This window comes from Cupressus sempervirens, chromosome 4, assembly GCF_028749045.1.
Source record: "Cupressus sempervirens isolate cs-2001-9-10 chromosome 4, ASM2874904v1, whole genome shotgun sequence".
Lineage (NCBI taxonomy): Eukaryota > Viridiplantae > Streptophyta > Pinopsida > Cupressales > Cupressaceae > Cupressus > Cupressus sempervirens.
This window is the reverse complement of record NC_143121.1, coordinates 206,849,086-206,863,011: the sequence shown is the minus strand read 5'-3', so window position 1 is coordinate 206,863,011 and position 13,926 is coordinate 206,849,086.

The following is a 13,926-nucleotide window of genomic DNA, read 5'->3' as shown; positions in this document are numbered from 1 at the left end:
GAGAGGGTTTGGGGTGTTCACCCAACCTCTAATTTTAGAGGGATTTTCAGAATTGAAGGAGAAGGAGAGCAAAGCAAGCTCATCTCAAACTTGTTCATTTGCCATAACATATTTTTTCTGAAGGTAGGATTACTTCACCTCATTTCAATTTCATGTTGTGCTTTATGTTTTAGTTTCATTGTTTATGTATGTATGTATGTGTGTTGAGTATGTTTGGAGGGACTGAAAATAGATTTTCTTAAATGTCTTTCCTTTGTGTTTTGTTATGAATTTCAATTTTTTTTTTTGGATATTTTGGCATTACTTTCCCTCGGATAGGGTAGAAGTGGTCATTTTCAAGGAAAGGTCTTTAGTTGGACTCCAACAATGTAGAGTCTCGTCAAAGGACAAGAAGAGGGAGAGAGGGTAGGGTGTTATGGGTCCCTACCTATCACCACAAAACAAGTATAAGTTTTGGTATGTAACAATGGAAGAATGAAAGTTCTTGTGTTATAGCCCTAATACGACACCTATTTTGGTGTTGTGTCTAACATCTCCTATTGGAAAAATCCACCTTCTCCCTTCTTTGGTTCAATTTCAAACCCATTGTGAAAACCCAGTATGGGAGTAAAAGTCTAAATTTGACTTCATGTTATGTTTGGTTTTCTCCTACTTTATTTTTGTTCTATCCACTATGTCTGTGATGTTTTGCAGAATTTGAAATGAATCCCTTGTTAAGGGCCAAGAAGGAAATTCAACTTGTTATTGAAGTTTAGTTATGTTGAAGAGATTTCTCTTCGGAATTTAAATCCTATGTAAAATGTATTTAAACTTATTTTTGAAGTGTCAACAATGTTAGACTTTCTTCTTGGTTCTTTCTTGGAAGAGCCTTTCAATTAGGTTGTCAATAAAATAATGATTGAGTATTATCCTTGTTTATACAATTTTCATAAATTTAGTTATATGTATGTGTATCGAAAATGAGATAAAATGATCATGTTCAATTATGCAAATTTTGAGTTCAAATATGTTAAGGCATAAATTATTTATGTATGGAACTTTGATTCATTTCGTGATTATTGGGAAATAAAATCAATCTTGTTTTGTTGTTAAAATGAATTATCCAATTTCTAGGTTTAACTAGGTATTTAGCAAATTCTATTAGAAAGAAAAATATATATAACTTCCTTGTTATAAAAACACATTTCTTGGAAAAAATCTATACTTAGTAAATATTTGCAAAAAATATCTACACTTAGACAAAATAACACCTAGAAAAAAAAATTGATTTGTTGCAACAGAGAATATTCTATTATATTCTCTTATTAACCTTGCTTACTTAAATTAATATCTTGAAAGAAAATTAATTTTAAATCAATTAAATATGTATCTACCTAATATCTTCTTATCGTAGGATTCTACCCACTTATCTTTTTGTCATAACTTTTCTCCCCTTTTCATCTCGCCTAAAAATCTTTAAAACTTAAAAAAACTTACCTCTTTATCTTGCTAGGTGTTGGTAATATAGACCTGCATCATGACACCCCATGTGCCCCAAGTTGACATGATGGACATGTTGACCAATTGAATTAAAGGGAGATTTTGGGTATGCAAGTTGTTTTTTTTAAAATAAGTTTCAACTCCCTTATTTCTTTCTTCCCCACATACTTTTCTTGGTGAATGGTTGGGCTACATTTTTTTTAAAAAAAACTTAGGAGGGCATGTAGTGAAAGTTTTGGGTGGGTGGTTAGGTATTTGGGAAGGGTTAGTTGTTAGGTTAGTTTGTAGTTTCAATAAAGTTTTCTTTTAAATAAAGTTAGTTTTAGTTTTAAATAGTATTAGTTTAGGACTGTTTTAAATGTTGAGTTAATATAGATTATTAAATAGTTTTAGTGTAGGTTAGTATGTTTTAACTTAAGTTTTTTTTTTTAAAATTACTGTATTAAATGTGGATTCAAATTAATGTCAGTATTTTTAGAATTGTGTTATTAGCATTAGTTTATAAGAGTATGTAGTTTAGTATTTCTTATGTAGGATTAGTTTTTATTAAAAGTTGTTTATTTAAGTTGCTTTTAATTTATTAGTAATTTAATTAATTTGATGGAAGTAATAGTATATTTTAAATTATAATTATATTTAAATTATAGTTAGTGTTAAATGTAGATTAATTTAGTGTTGAGTGTAGTGATTATTAGTTTTATTGTCAAATTAGTAGAAATTATTATTTTATTTTACTATCTAGTCATATGTAATTTAATATATATTGTTGTTATCTTTAGAAATATTTTATTTCTAATAGAATTATAGATTTAAAAAAAATTATTATTTGAATAAATTTTAATTAAAGTTTAGTGGTGGACGTAATTTTATTTTAATGAGAAGTTCTTTTTATTTCAAATGTTTCAAAATAATTAGTTCCATAATTATTTAAATGGCTATTCGAATTATTTAAATATTTTAAAAGTAAATAAAGGTGTTAATCAGTTAAACCTTTTAACTTACTTAAATTAGATTGTTTATTTAATTGATTGATTTAATTATCATTAATTTTTATTTTTATTTTAAAATATTACATGTGTTTTTTCCCTCGGTATTTTTGGCATCATGTTTTGGTATCAGAGCCAGTGTTTCAACTCTAGGAACCTAAAAACATTATGCTTCTGAACTTAAGCTAAGCTTTAGATTGTGTCAGATGCCTCTTGTTACTTGAAGCAACCAATGAGGGAGAGGTCGTAGGGCGAGAGGTGGTAGAGAAAAATAGGAGGATGGACCACCACCACTAAACCTGAATTAGCATATTTTGGATGCCCTTCAGAAATTGATTGGTGTAGTCTAGTAGAGGGTACTACTAGAAGTATAGCCAAGGCAACAGATTCCTATAGTGGAAGCAAAGTGACTCAATGGAGGTAGGGTCTGAGATAGAGAGAGGAGTAGGAGACCCCATTGAGCCAAGTTGAGGGATAGGGCAAGAATGAGGGTGAGTTGATACACCAGAGAGGACCACCACTTGATAGACCTCCTAGACATAAAGGGGATGAAATTAGGGAGTTGATATGACTTGGGCCACCATTCTTCACCGGTTCCACAGAGGAGATAGTAGCAGAGGACTAGTTCCAAAGTCTTTAGCGGTGCTTTGGATTATGTCCTTATGAGAGTAATTTGAAGGCACATTTAGCAGTCCATTAGCTGAGGGGAGATGCCTCCAACTAGTGGCATCAAGAGGAGACTATAGGAGGAATGGATACACTCACATGGGAGTCATTCTTGGAGAGATTTTGGGAGAGGCTTCTATCTGAGCACTTCAGATAGAAGCAGATAGAGGAGTTTCATTCTCTATATCAGAGGGGTCTCATAATAGCTTAATATGAGAGTAGGTTTCTTTAGCTCCTTCCTTATGTTGAATACATGAAAGATGAGAAACTATGAGTTCATCACTTCATCATGGGCCTAAATTTCTCACTCTAGGGCCCAATTCATTTGGCCTTCCCTACCACCTTCAGATAGGTAATTGAGATAAGCATTAGTTGTTGAGGATACTCGAGGTAGACAGGAGTCACATGATCGATCTTAGAACTGAAACTCTACCTAGTAGAAATGACCATGGAAAGGAAATCAAAGCTATATAGCAGAGTTCTATTAGGGCCAACATTCTTAGCAGTAGAAACCATAGTAGTAGTTGTAGCAAAAACCCTCACAAGGTTATCAGGGCTCTAAGCCCAAGTAGTGGTAGTCAAAGAGTCCCAAATAGGATCAGAAGGTACATGACTCGGAGTCACAATTAGCGAAGACTTAGTAGTCTTCTAGGGGTGGATACAATGGATCTAGCAGGTCAGGAGGCCCACATTAGTCTGGATCATAGGGTACACGATCTTATACCCAAGGACCCTGCTACACTTGTGGTGGCATGGGTCATATAGCTAGAGAGTGTCTGCAAGGATAGGTATCTAGTGGTCACACAAGGGCTTTTTCAGAGCCAACAATTGGTGACATGGGTAGAACCCACAAAGTTTTTGCAGTGGTTGACAACTACCAGGCTGAGCATCAGGCCACAATTATCAAGGATATAGGTATTATACAAGGTTGTATGGTTGTATTTTTATTTGATTCTAGAGCTACTAACTCTTTTATATCTCCTTATGTAGTGGAGCATTATGAGCTAGTGGCAGTTAGAGAGGATGTCAGTTGGGAAGTAGAGTTAGCCTCAAGAGCTAGAGTTTCAATTAGTTTCATGGTCCATAATTGCCAAATGCAGATTAGAGACATGTCCATAATGTCTAATTTATGCATTACCCCTCTAGATTCTTATGATGTTGTTCTTGGCATGGATTGGCTTTATGCCCACAGTACCAAGATGGATTTTTGATAGAAGAGGGTAGAATGTGTGGATGAGTTTGGGATCTCAAGAGTGATCTTTGGGGTAAAAAGACTAGTATCCCTTCATATGATTTTCGCTATGTAGCTTAGACGGTATATGCGTAAGGGATGTCAGTTGTTCACTATGACCATTAGTGATAGAGATGAATATTCAGTGGGAGAGCCATCCCTTGATGATTTTCCAATCTTGTAGGAGTTTGCAGATGTGTTTCCTTCAAAGCTCCTTGGTATGCCTCCACTTAGAGCAGTGGATTTTCATATTGATCTTCTATGATGCAGGAGCATCTTGCATGGAAGAATTATTGAAAAAAAAAATTTGTGGAGGAGAGAGAAAGTGACAAAAATTAGAGGAGAAATAATAAAAAAAATTTTAAAAGGAGAAAAGGATAAATTTCTATTTTTGAGGTGCATAGGTGGCATAATAGAAAAAAATAAAAAATAAAAATAGTTGTCATTCCATTTATCGAGGTGTGTGGGTAGAATTCTAGAAAGTTATGAATATTTTAGAAAGTTGTAGATATTGTAGAAGGTTATGGAAGTTGTAGAAGGTTGTAGAGGAATTCTAGAAGGTTGTGGATAAGTCATGTATTGGGTGCTAAGTGCCTATTTAAGCAAGGCATATGAGCATTTCTAATAAAGCTCAAGGAGGAGAAGCTCGAGAAGGAGAAACTTGAGTAGTGGAAGCTTGGAAAGCTTGGAAAGCTTCAAGGTGTAAAAGAGAAGGAGGAAGTGAAGAGTGAGTTTTCCTAAGTCTATGAATAGAGCACCAAATGTGAGACAGTTTACAACAAGATTGTGGTCGAATTGTGAGTGTGTAGACAAAGCGTCGAATGTGAGGCAGTTTACACTTGGATCTTGGATTAGGTTTTTGAGAAGAGCTAGTGACTATGGTTTAGAAATAAAGAGATTGCTTGGTGGCTTGCGAGCACAAGTTGAGATCTCAGAGGTTTCTACCAAAGTGTGGATTTGGACTAGCTTGTGTTTGGATTGGATCTTGAGAGATCTTGGAAAAATGTTATTGTAATTACTATTGGATTTTCAAGTATAATAAAATTGTCTTCATATTGTTTCATTCTTGGTTGTGAGTTGGTAAGGGTGGTGTGGCCCTTTATTAGTGGTATCAGAGCGTATCTTCATCAAGTGGTATCAGAGCTATACTTCATCAATTTTTTAGGAGTTGAGCTAGTATTGAGAGCACTATATAGGATAACTACTCATGAGCTCAGTGAACTAAAGAGTTAGTTGGAGGAACTCTTGGAGAAGGGGCATATTCAACCTAGTATGTCACCTTGGGGTGCACCAGTGATCTTCATAAAGAAGAAGGATGGATCACTTAGGTTGTGTATTGATTATTGGTAGTTGAACAAAGTAACAATCAAGAACCGATATCCTCTTCCCACAATCGATGATCTCTTTGACTAGTTGTAGGGTGCTTGAGTGTTTTCAAAGATTGATCTAAAGTTGGGTTATCATTAGTTGAGGATTGTGGATAGTGATATCCCTAAGACTGAATTTTGTACTAGGTATGCTCCACAAATGCTCCAACCTGTATTCATGAGCCTCATGAATGGAGTATTCTGTACCTTTTTGGATAAGTTTGTGGTTGTTTTAATTGATGACATTTTGATTTATTCTCATGATGAGAAAGAGCATGAGAAGCACCTGAGACAAGTATTGCTAAAGTTGAGAGAGAATCAATTGTCTCGCAACTTATTGAAGTGTGCATTCTATAGACCTGAGATACATTATTTGGGTCATCATGGATTGGCCAGCACCCACCAGTGTCACTGAAGTGTGGAGCTTTATGGGACTAGTAGGATATTATAGATGCTTCATTGTAGGATTCTCTAGATTGGCACACCCAATCACATCTCTTCAAAAAAAGGAAAAGAAGTATGAGTGAACGAATAAGTTTGATAGAGCTTTTCAAGAGCTCAAGAGAGCCCTCAAAAGTGCACCAATTCTTGCAGTACCATATCCCTCTGTGGATTTTTTGGTGTGTAGAGATGCATCTTTGTATGGTATAGGGGCAGTTCTTATGTAGGATGGTCAACCTATTTCCTTCGAATCTAGAAATTTGAACACTTGTGAACACAATTACCCTACTCACAACCTAGATCTTGCAGTAGTGGTTCATGTTTTAGTGAGGTGGTGACACTTCCTTCTAGATCATAGATTTGAGCTTCATTCTAACCACCAGAGCTTGCAATACATATTTACGTAGCTGAACCTTAATGCTAGGAAAAGAAGGTGGACGGAGTTCCTTTGTGAGTATGATTTTGATGTTCAGGTAAAAGCAGAGATCTGTGTCACCATTTGTGATACCAAAACCTATTTTGGTCAAATCTCATTTCTCTGTCAAAACTAAATTTTTTTCAAAAACTAAAAATACCCTTTTATACTTCTCAAATTCAATATCATCATTATATAAATTTTTGAGTGTTTTGATTAGTTATATTATTTTATAATCTCAAAATATTATAAGTCAATATTTTAGCATTTTAGAAGATGCTCCCTCAGAAAAGGAAAAAATAGTAAATCATATCAAAAAATTAAAAAATTATATTTATATCTAGAGGAAAGAATCTTCTTCACAAATATGTAATTTTTTTTTCTGAAGGTATAGATTTGATAGGGAAGTTTTGATGGGAGGAAAAAACTGTTGGATTTTGATAAGGTCAAACTTGAGTACTTATAACAAAGAAAATATGCATCAAAAATAATTATTTCTTTTTTTGTTCACTAGCTATACATGTCACTATAGGATATTTTCAAATCAGAACAAAAAAAGATGATTTACATATACTTGTTTGACGAAAACTTCACCCTATATTTTTTACACTTAAAAAAGTGACTTCAAAATAAAATAAAATAAATAAATTCTTACTCAAAAAAATTATAAAAATTGTAGGCATAAAATTCATCCAATTGTACACATTTCATCAATTTACATCATCTTTATATTTTAAACACAACTACCATTTTTTTTGTCATTAATGTTGAACTATCATGTTCTGATATCATGTTTCTTTATAAAAGGTGACATAGGTTTGTGCTTTTACCCATTCATTACGTCAAGGGAAAAGATAATTTTGTTGTAGATGCCTTTAGTATAAGGCACCATGAGCTATCATCTATGACTACTTGCACTGATTTGAGAGAGCGGATCCTTTAGCACTTGCCAGCAGATGAGCTCTATGTAGAAGTTAGTCAGATAGTGAATTATTAGAGACCTTTGGAAGGGAAGTATTCAAAGTATTCTTTGGAGTCCGATGTACTTTTACATCATAGAGGATGTATTTATGTACCTTCCATTGGGGGTTTGCACAAGCTCATTATACTTGAGGTTCACAAAGCACCTTATGCAGCGCACCCCGGTGTTAAGAAGTTACATGCAGATCTGAGGTAGGTATATCACTGGCCAGGCATGAGAGTGCAGATTGCTAGTATTATTGTGAGATGCCTCAAATGTCAAAGGGTGAAGGCAGAGCACCTTCATCCCAGTGGGATTCTTCATCCTCATGAGATTTCAAAGTGAAAGTGGGATGCTATACCTATGGATTTTATTGTTGGTCTCCCCATGTCATCTCACCACCATGATGCCATTTTGGTGATAGTTGACACATTGACCAAGGTTTCTCATTTTTCACCTGTGCATACTACATACACAGCATGAGACATAGCTTAGGTGTTCTTGTGGGAAATTGTTGGACTTCATGGCATTACTTGTAAGATCATCTCTAATAGAGACTCATTGTTTACCTCATTCTTTTGGAGAGAGTTACAGGCAACTTTCAGCACTAGGCTCAATTTTAGTATAGCATACCATCCTTAGAATGATGGTCAGACCGAGTGTGTGAATCAAGTTTTGGAGGACATGTTATGTAAGTACGTGATGGATGACCAGGTCAAATGGGAGGAATACCTACATCTTGTTAAGTTTTCCTATAACAATGGGCACCATTCCTCTAGAGGCATGCTGCCTTATGAGGCCTTCTATGGAAGACCATGTAGAATGCCCTTGATTTGGGATAGGATCAAGGATAGAGTATCTATTGGTCCTCAGTTAGTGGAAGAGATGGAGCAGTAGGTGACCCTTATTAGACAATTCTTGAGAGAGGCACATGATAGGCAGAAGAAGTATGCTGATGCAAAGAGGATAGATCGAGAGTATCAAGTTGGAGATAGAGTTTTCTTGAGGGTGTGACCACACAAGAGTCTGATTCAATTCAAAAAGGGCTCTAAGTTGGCACTATAGTTCATTGGACCATTTGAGATCCTAGAGAGGATAGGACTAGTTGCATATCATTTATTTAGCCTTGCCACCTAGCCTATCATGCATCCACAATGTGTTTCACATTTCAATACTTAGAGGACACATTTATGATGAGTCTCATATTATAGATTGGGATGCTTTGTAGGTGGAGTCAGAAAGGCATCTAGCACTAGAGCCTATCCATATTATTTCCCAATGGACCCTAGCACTTTGAGGCAAAGAGCTAGACTAGGTTAGGGTCGAGTGAGATTGTTACGATGAGGTTGCAACTTCATGGGAGGATGCAGTACGGATGTGATCTCAGTACTCTTATCTTTTTTATGAACTCCAGGAGGAAGTTCATGCCTAGTGGGGGAGGATACAAGGTCTCGCCCTGACCCATCCTAGCATAGATGATACATTATTATTTTGATACTCATGTCTTGATATGTCAAGACATTATCAAATATACTGAACATATTATGTTATTTCATGTTGTGTGATGTTTATTTTTAGATATTTGATTTTTTCATTTAATGTTTTATGAACATGTATTTTGATGAAGTAAGTGAATACATAATCAATACTGTGATTATGCAATTTCAATGATTGAGAATATGAGTAGAACAAGAATAAACAACTAATTAATTGAAAGATGAATGTTTTAATTTATGAGATTTCCCTGATACATTATATACATATGTGCATGTGATTTTCTTGAGCTATTGATGTGTGCAATGATTGTGTAAGATATTGTAGCTAAGAAACCTAATAGAAAAATAAAATTAAACCCTATGTACCATTTATGGAAACCCCACGTTTTGTATTTTATTTGTATTGTGAGATGTGTGAATGTACCATTCTGTAATTAGTATATGTTAATGTTTGGTAACAATGTCTTTATAGTGTCGCTTGAGACTCGTGAATTTGTATATCCATTCTAGTATGATAGTTAGGTTTAACCATGTAACCTAAAGATCTAAGTCAGACTAAGTTAGTGACCTCTTTGCTTATTAGGTTTTAATCAAGATTAATTAACCCTAATCCAGATTAGTGTTTAATCTAGACTTTTAAGGTGTTAGATAGTCCTAAAATTTCTAGCATTTGTTAGGTCCCAAATTAATCCCTAAAGCCTAAAATCATGAAATCTTAATACCCAAGGCATATGTGTATGGGTTGGGGGCATTTTCCACCCCCCTAGCCCCTTTTGTTGACTTTTATGGTCACTCAAAAATCTAATTTTTTCTTTGTTGCGAAAATTAATTGATTCCACCATGAGTTGGATGACCTTAACTCCATCTTGAGGTTAGCCTTAGGTCTAGTTGTGTTAGAAGCCTCTAGAACTTTTGGGAAAGTGGGGGAGTTATTTATTTTAGAGGCGATTGAGTTTAGGATCTTATTTAGAGGCAATTTTGAGAGGGTTTGGGGTGTTCACCCAACCTCTAGTTTTAGAGGGATTTTCAGAATTGAAGGAGGAGAGGAAAGCAAGCTCATCTCAAACTTGTTCATTTTCCACAACCTATTTTTTTTGAATTTAGGATTACTTCACCTCATTTTGGTTTCATGTTGTGCCTCATGTTTCAGTTTCATTTTTTATGTATGTGTGTGTGTGCTGAGTATGTTGGGAGGGATTGAAAATAAGTTTTCTTAAATGTCTTTCTTTTGTGTTTTGTTTTGAATTTCAAAGTTTTTTTTTTTGGTGTTTTTGCATTACTCACCCTCAGATAGGACAAAAGTGGCCATTTTTGGCAAAAGGTTTTTAGTTGGACTCCAACAGTGTAGAGTCTCTTCACAGGATGAGAAGAGGGAGAGAGGGTAGGGTGTTATGGGCCCCTACCTATCAGCACAAACCACATATGAATTTTTCCATGTAGGAATGGAAGAACGAAAGTTCTTGAGTTATAACCCCGATAGGACACCTATTTGGGAGTTGTGTTTGACATCTCCTATTGCAAAAATCCACCTTCTCCCTTGTTTGGTTCAATGTCAAACCCATTGTGAAAATCTGGTATGTGAGTGAATGTTTGAATTTGTCTTCATGTTATGTTTGGTTGTCTTCAAGTTAGTTTTCATTCTCTCCACGATCTCCATGATGTATTGCAGAATTCAAAATGAATCCCTTACTAAGGGCCGAGAAGGAAATTCAACTTGTAGATGTTTTTGCAAATATTTTCTAAGTATAGGTTTTTTTTCAAGAAATGTGTTTTTATAACAAGGAAGTTATATATATTTCTCTTTCTAATAGAATTTGCTAAATACCTAGTTAAACCTAGGAATTGAATAATTCATTTTAACAACAAAGAAAGATTGATTTTATTTCCCAATAATCACGAAATGAATCAGAGCTCCATAAATAACATAATCTCTGCCTTAACATATTTGAACTTGAAATTTGCATAATTGAAAATCATCATTTTATCTCATTTTTTATACACATACATATAACAAAAATTATGAAAATCATATAAACAAGAATAATACTCAATCATTATTTTATTGAGCACCTAATTCAAAGGCTCCACTAGTAAAGAACAAGGAAGAAATCTTGACATCATTGGCACTTCAACAATAAGTTTAAATACATTTTACATAAGATTTAAATTCTGAGGAGAAATATCCTCAACATAACTACTTGTCAGCACAAACCACATATGAGTTTTTCCATGTAAGAATGGAAGAACGAATGTTCTTGGGTTATAACCCTGATAGGACACCTATTTGGGAGTTGTGTTTGACATCTCCTATTGCGAAAATCCACCTTCTCCCTTGTTTGGTTCAATGTCAAACCCGTTGTGAAAATCTGGTATGGGAGTGAATGTCTTAATTTGTCTTCATGTTATGTTTGGTTGTCTTCGAGTCGGTTTTCATTCTCTCCACAATCTCCATGATGTATTGCAAAATTCAAAATGAATCCCTTACTAAGGGCCAAGAAAGAAATTCAACTTGTTATTGAAGTTCAGTTATGCTGAGGAGATTTCTCCTCAAAATTTAAATCCTATGTAAAATGTATTTAAACTTATTGTTGAAGTTACAATGATGTCGGGCTTTCTTCCTTGTTCTTTTCTGGTGGAGCCTTTGAATCAAGTGTTCAATAAAATAATGATTGAGTATTATCCTTGTTTATATGATTTTCATAATTTTCGTTATATTTATATGTATGAAAAATGAGGTAAAATGATGATTTTCAAATATGCAAATTTCAAGTTCAAATATGTTAAGGTAGAGATTATGTTATTTATGGAACTTTGATTCATTTCGTGATTATTGGGAAATAAAATCAATCTTGCTTTGTTGTTAAAATGAATTATTCAATTCCTAGGTTTAACTAGGTATTTAGCAAATTCTATTAGAAAGAAAAATATATATAACTTCCTTGTTATAAAAACACATTTCTTGAAAAAAAACTATACTTAGAAAATATTTGCAAAACCATCTACACTTAGACAAAATAACACTTAGAAAAAAATTACCCCCTCCTAGTGCAAAACGTTCTCTAGATTTTGCATGGAGAAAAAAATAAAATCCATTTGTTGCAATAGAGAATATTCAATTATATTCTCTTATTAACCTTGCTTCCTTAAATTAATATCTTTAAAGAAAATTAATTTTAAATAAGTTAAATATGTATCTAACTAATATCTTCTTATTGTAGGATTCTACCCACGTATCTTTTTGTCATAACTTTTCTCCCCTTTTCATCTCACCTAAAAATCTTTAAAACTTAAAAAAACTTACCTCTTTATCTTTCTAGGTGTTGGTAATATAGACCTACATCATGACACCCCACGTGCCCCAAGTTGACATGATGGACATGTTGACAAATTGAATTAAAGGGAGATTTTGGGTATGGAAGTTTTTTTTTTTTTTTTTTTTAATAAGTTTTAACTCCTTTATTTCTTTCTTGCCCTCATACTTTTCTTGGTGAATGCTTGGGCTGCATTTTTTTTAAAAAAAACTTAGGAGAGTGTGTAGTGAAAGTTCTAGGTGGGTGGTTAGGTAGGTGGGAAGGGTTAGTTGTTAGGTTAGTTTGTACTTTTAATAAAGTTTTCTTTTAAATTAAGTTAGTTTTAGTTTTAAATAGTATTAGTTTAGGATTTTTTAAATGTTGAGTTAATATAGATTATTAAATAGTTTTAGTGTAGGTTAGTATGTTTTAAATTACTTTTTCTTTTCTAAAATTAGTGTATTAAATGTGGATTTAAATTAATGTTAGTAATTTTAGAATTGTGTTATTAGCATTAGTTTAAAAGAGTATTTAGTTTAGTATTTTTTATTTAGGATTAGTTTTTATGAAAAGTTTTTAATTTAAGTTACTTTTAATTTATTAGTAATTTAACTAATTTGTTGGAAGTAATAGTATATTTTAAATTATAATTATTTTTAAATTATAGTTAGTGTTAATGTAGATTAATTTAGTGTTAAGTGTAGTGATTATTACTTTTATTGTCAAATTAGTAGAAATTGTTATTTTGTTTTATTATCTAGTCATATGTAATTTAATATATATTGTTATTATCTTTAGAAATATTTTATTTCTAATAGATTTATAGATTTAAATAAAATTGAGATTTGAACAAATTTCAATTAAAGTTTAATGGTGGATGCAATGTTATTTTAATGAGATGTACTTTTTATTTCAAATATTTCAAAATAATTAGTTCGGTATTTATTTAAATGGCTATACAAATTATTTAAATATTTTAAAAGTAAATAAAGGTGTTAATCAGTTAAACCTTTTAACTTACTAAAAATAGATTGTTTAATTAATTAATCAATTTAATTATCATTAAATTTAAATAAATAAATAAAAATTATTACATGTGTTTTTGCCCTCAATATTTTGGGCGTGATAGACAACTAGAAAGAAAAGATGAAGACATAATTGTTGTGTATGGGTGTGGGATATTGGATTGTGACAAAATTAGTGAAGAAAATCATTCAAGAGAAAGACTTGGAATCTTTTAGTAAGGCAGAAAGAGATATTTTCATGTGTGCAATGAGAGCTAGAGAAGCACTATTGATTAAACTTCCTAAAATTGAGTACAATCTAGTAAAATCACTTGCCACCTCACATTTGATCTGGAGAGATTTACAAGATAGTTTTGAAGGTGATGCACATTCTAAGAAGTTGAGGCTACAATGTTGGATTTGTATGTTTCAAGATGCTAAGATGATGGTGTTGGAAATGAGAATAGAGTAATTGAGAGGGGGAGGGGGTGAATCAGTTACAACAAAAACTTTCCACAGTCCCTAAGATGTCTGAATATACCTTTGATCTGATTAATAAAATGTTGAAACTTGATAATGTAGCAAATGAT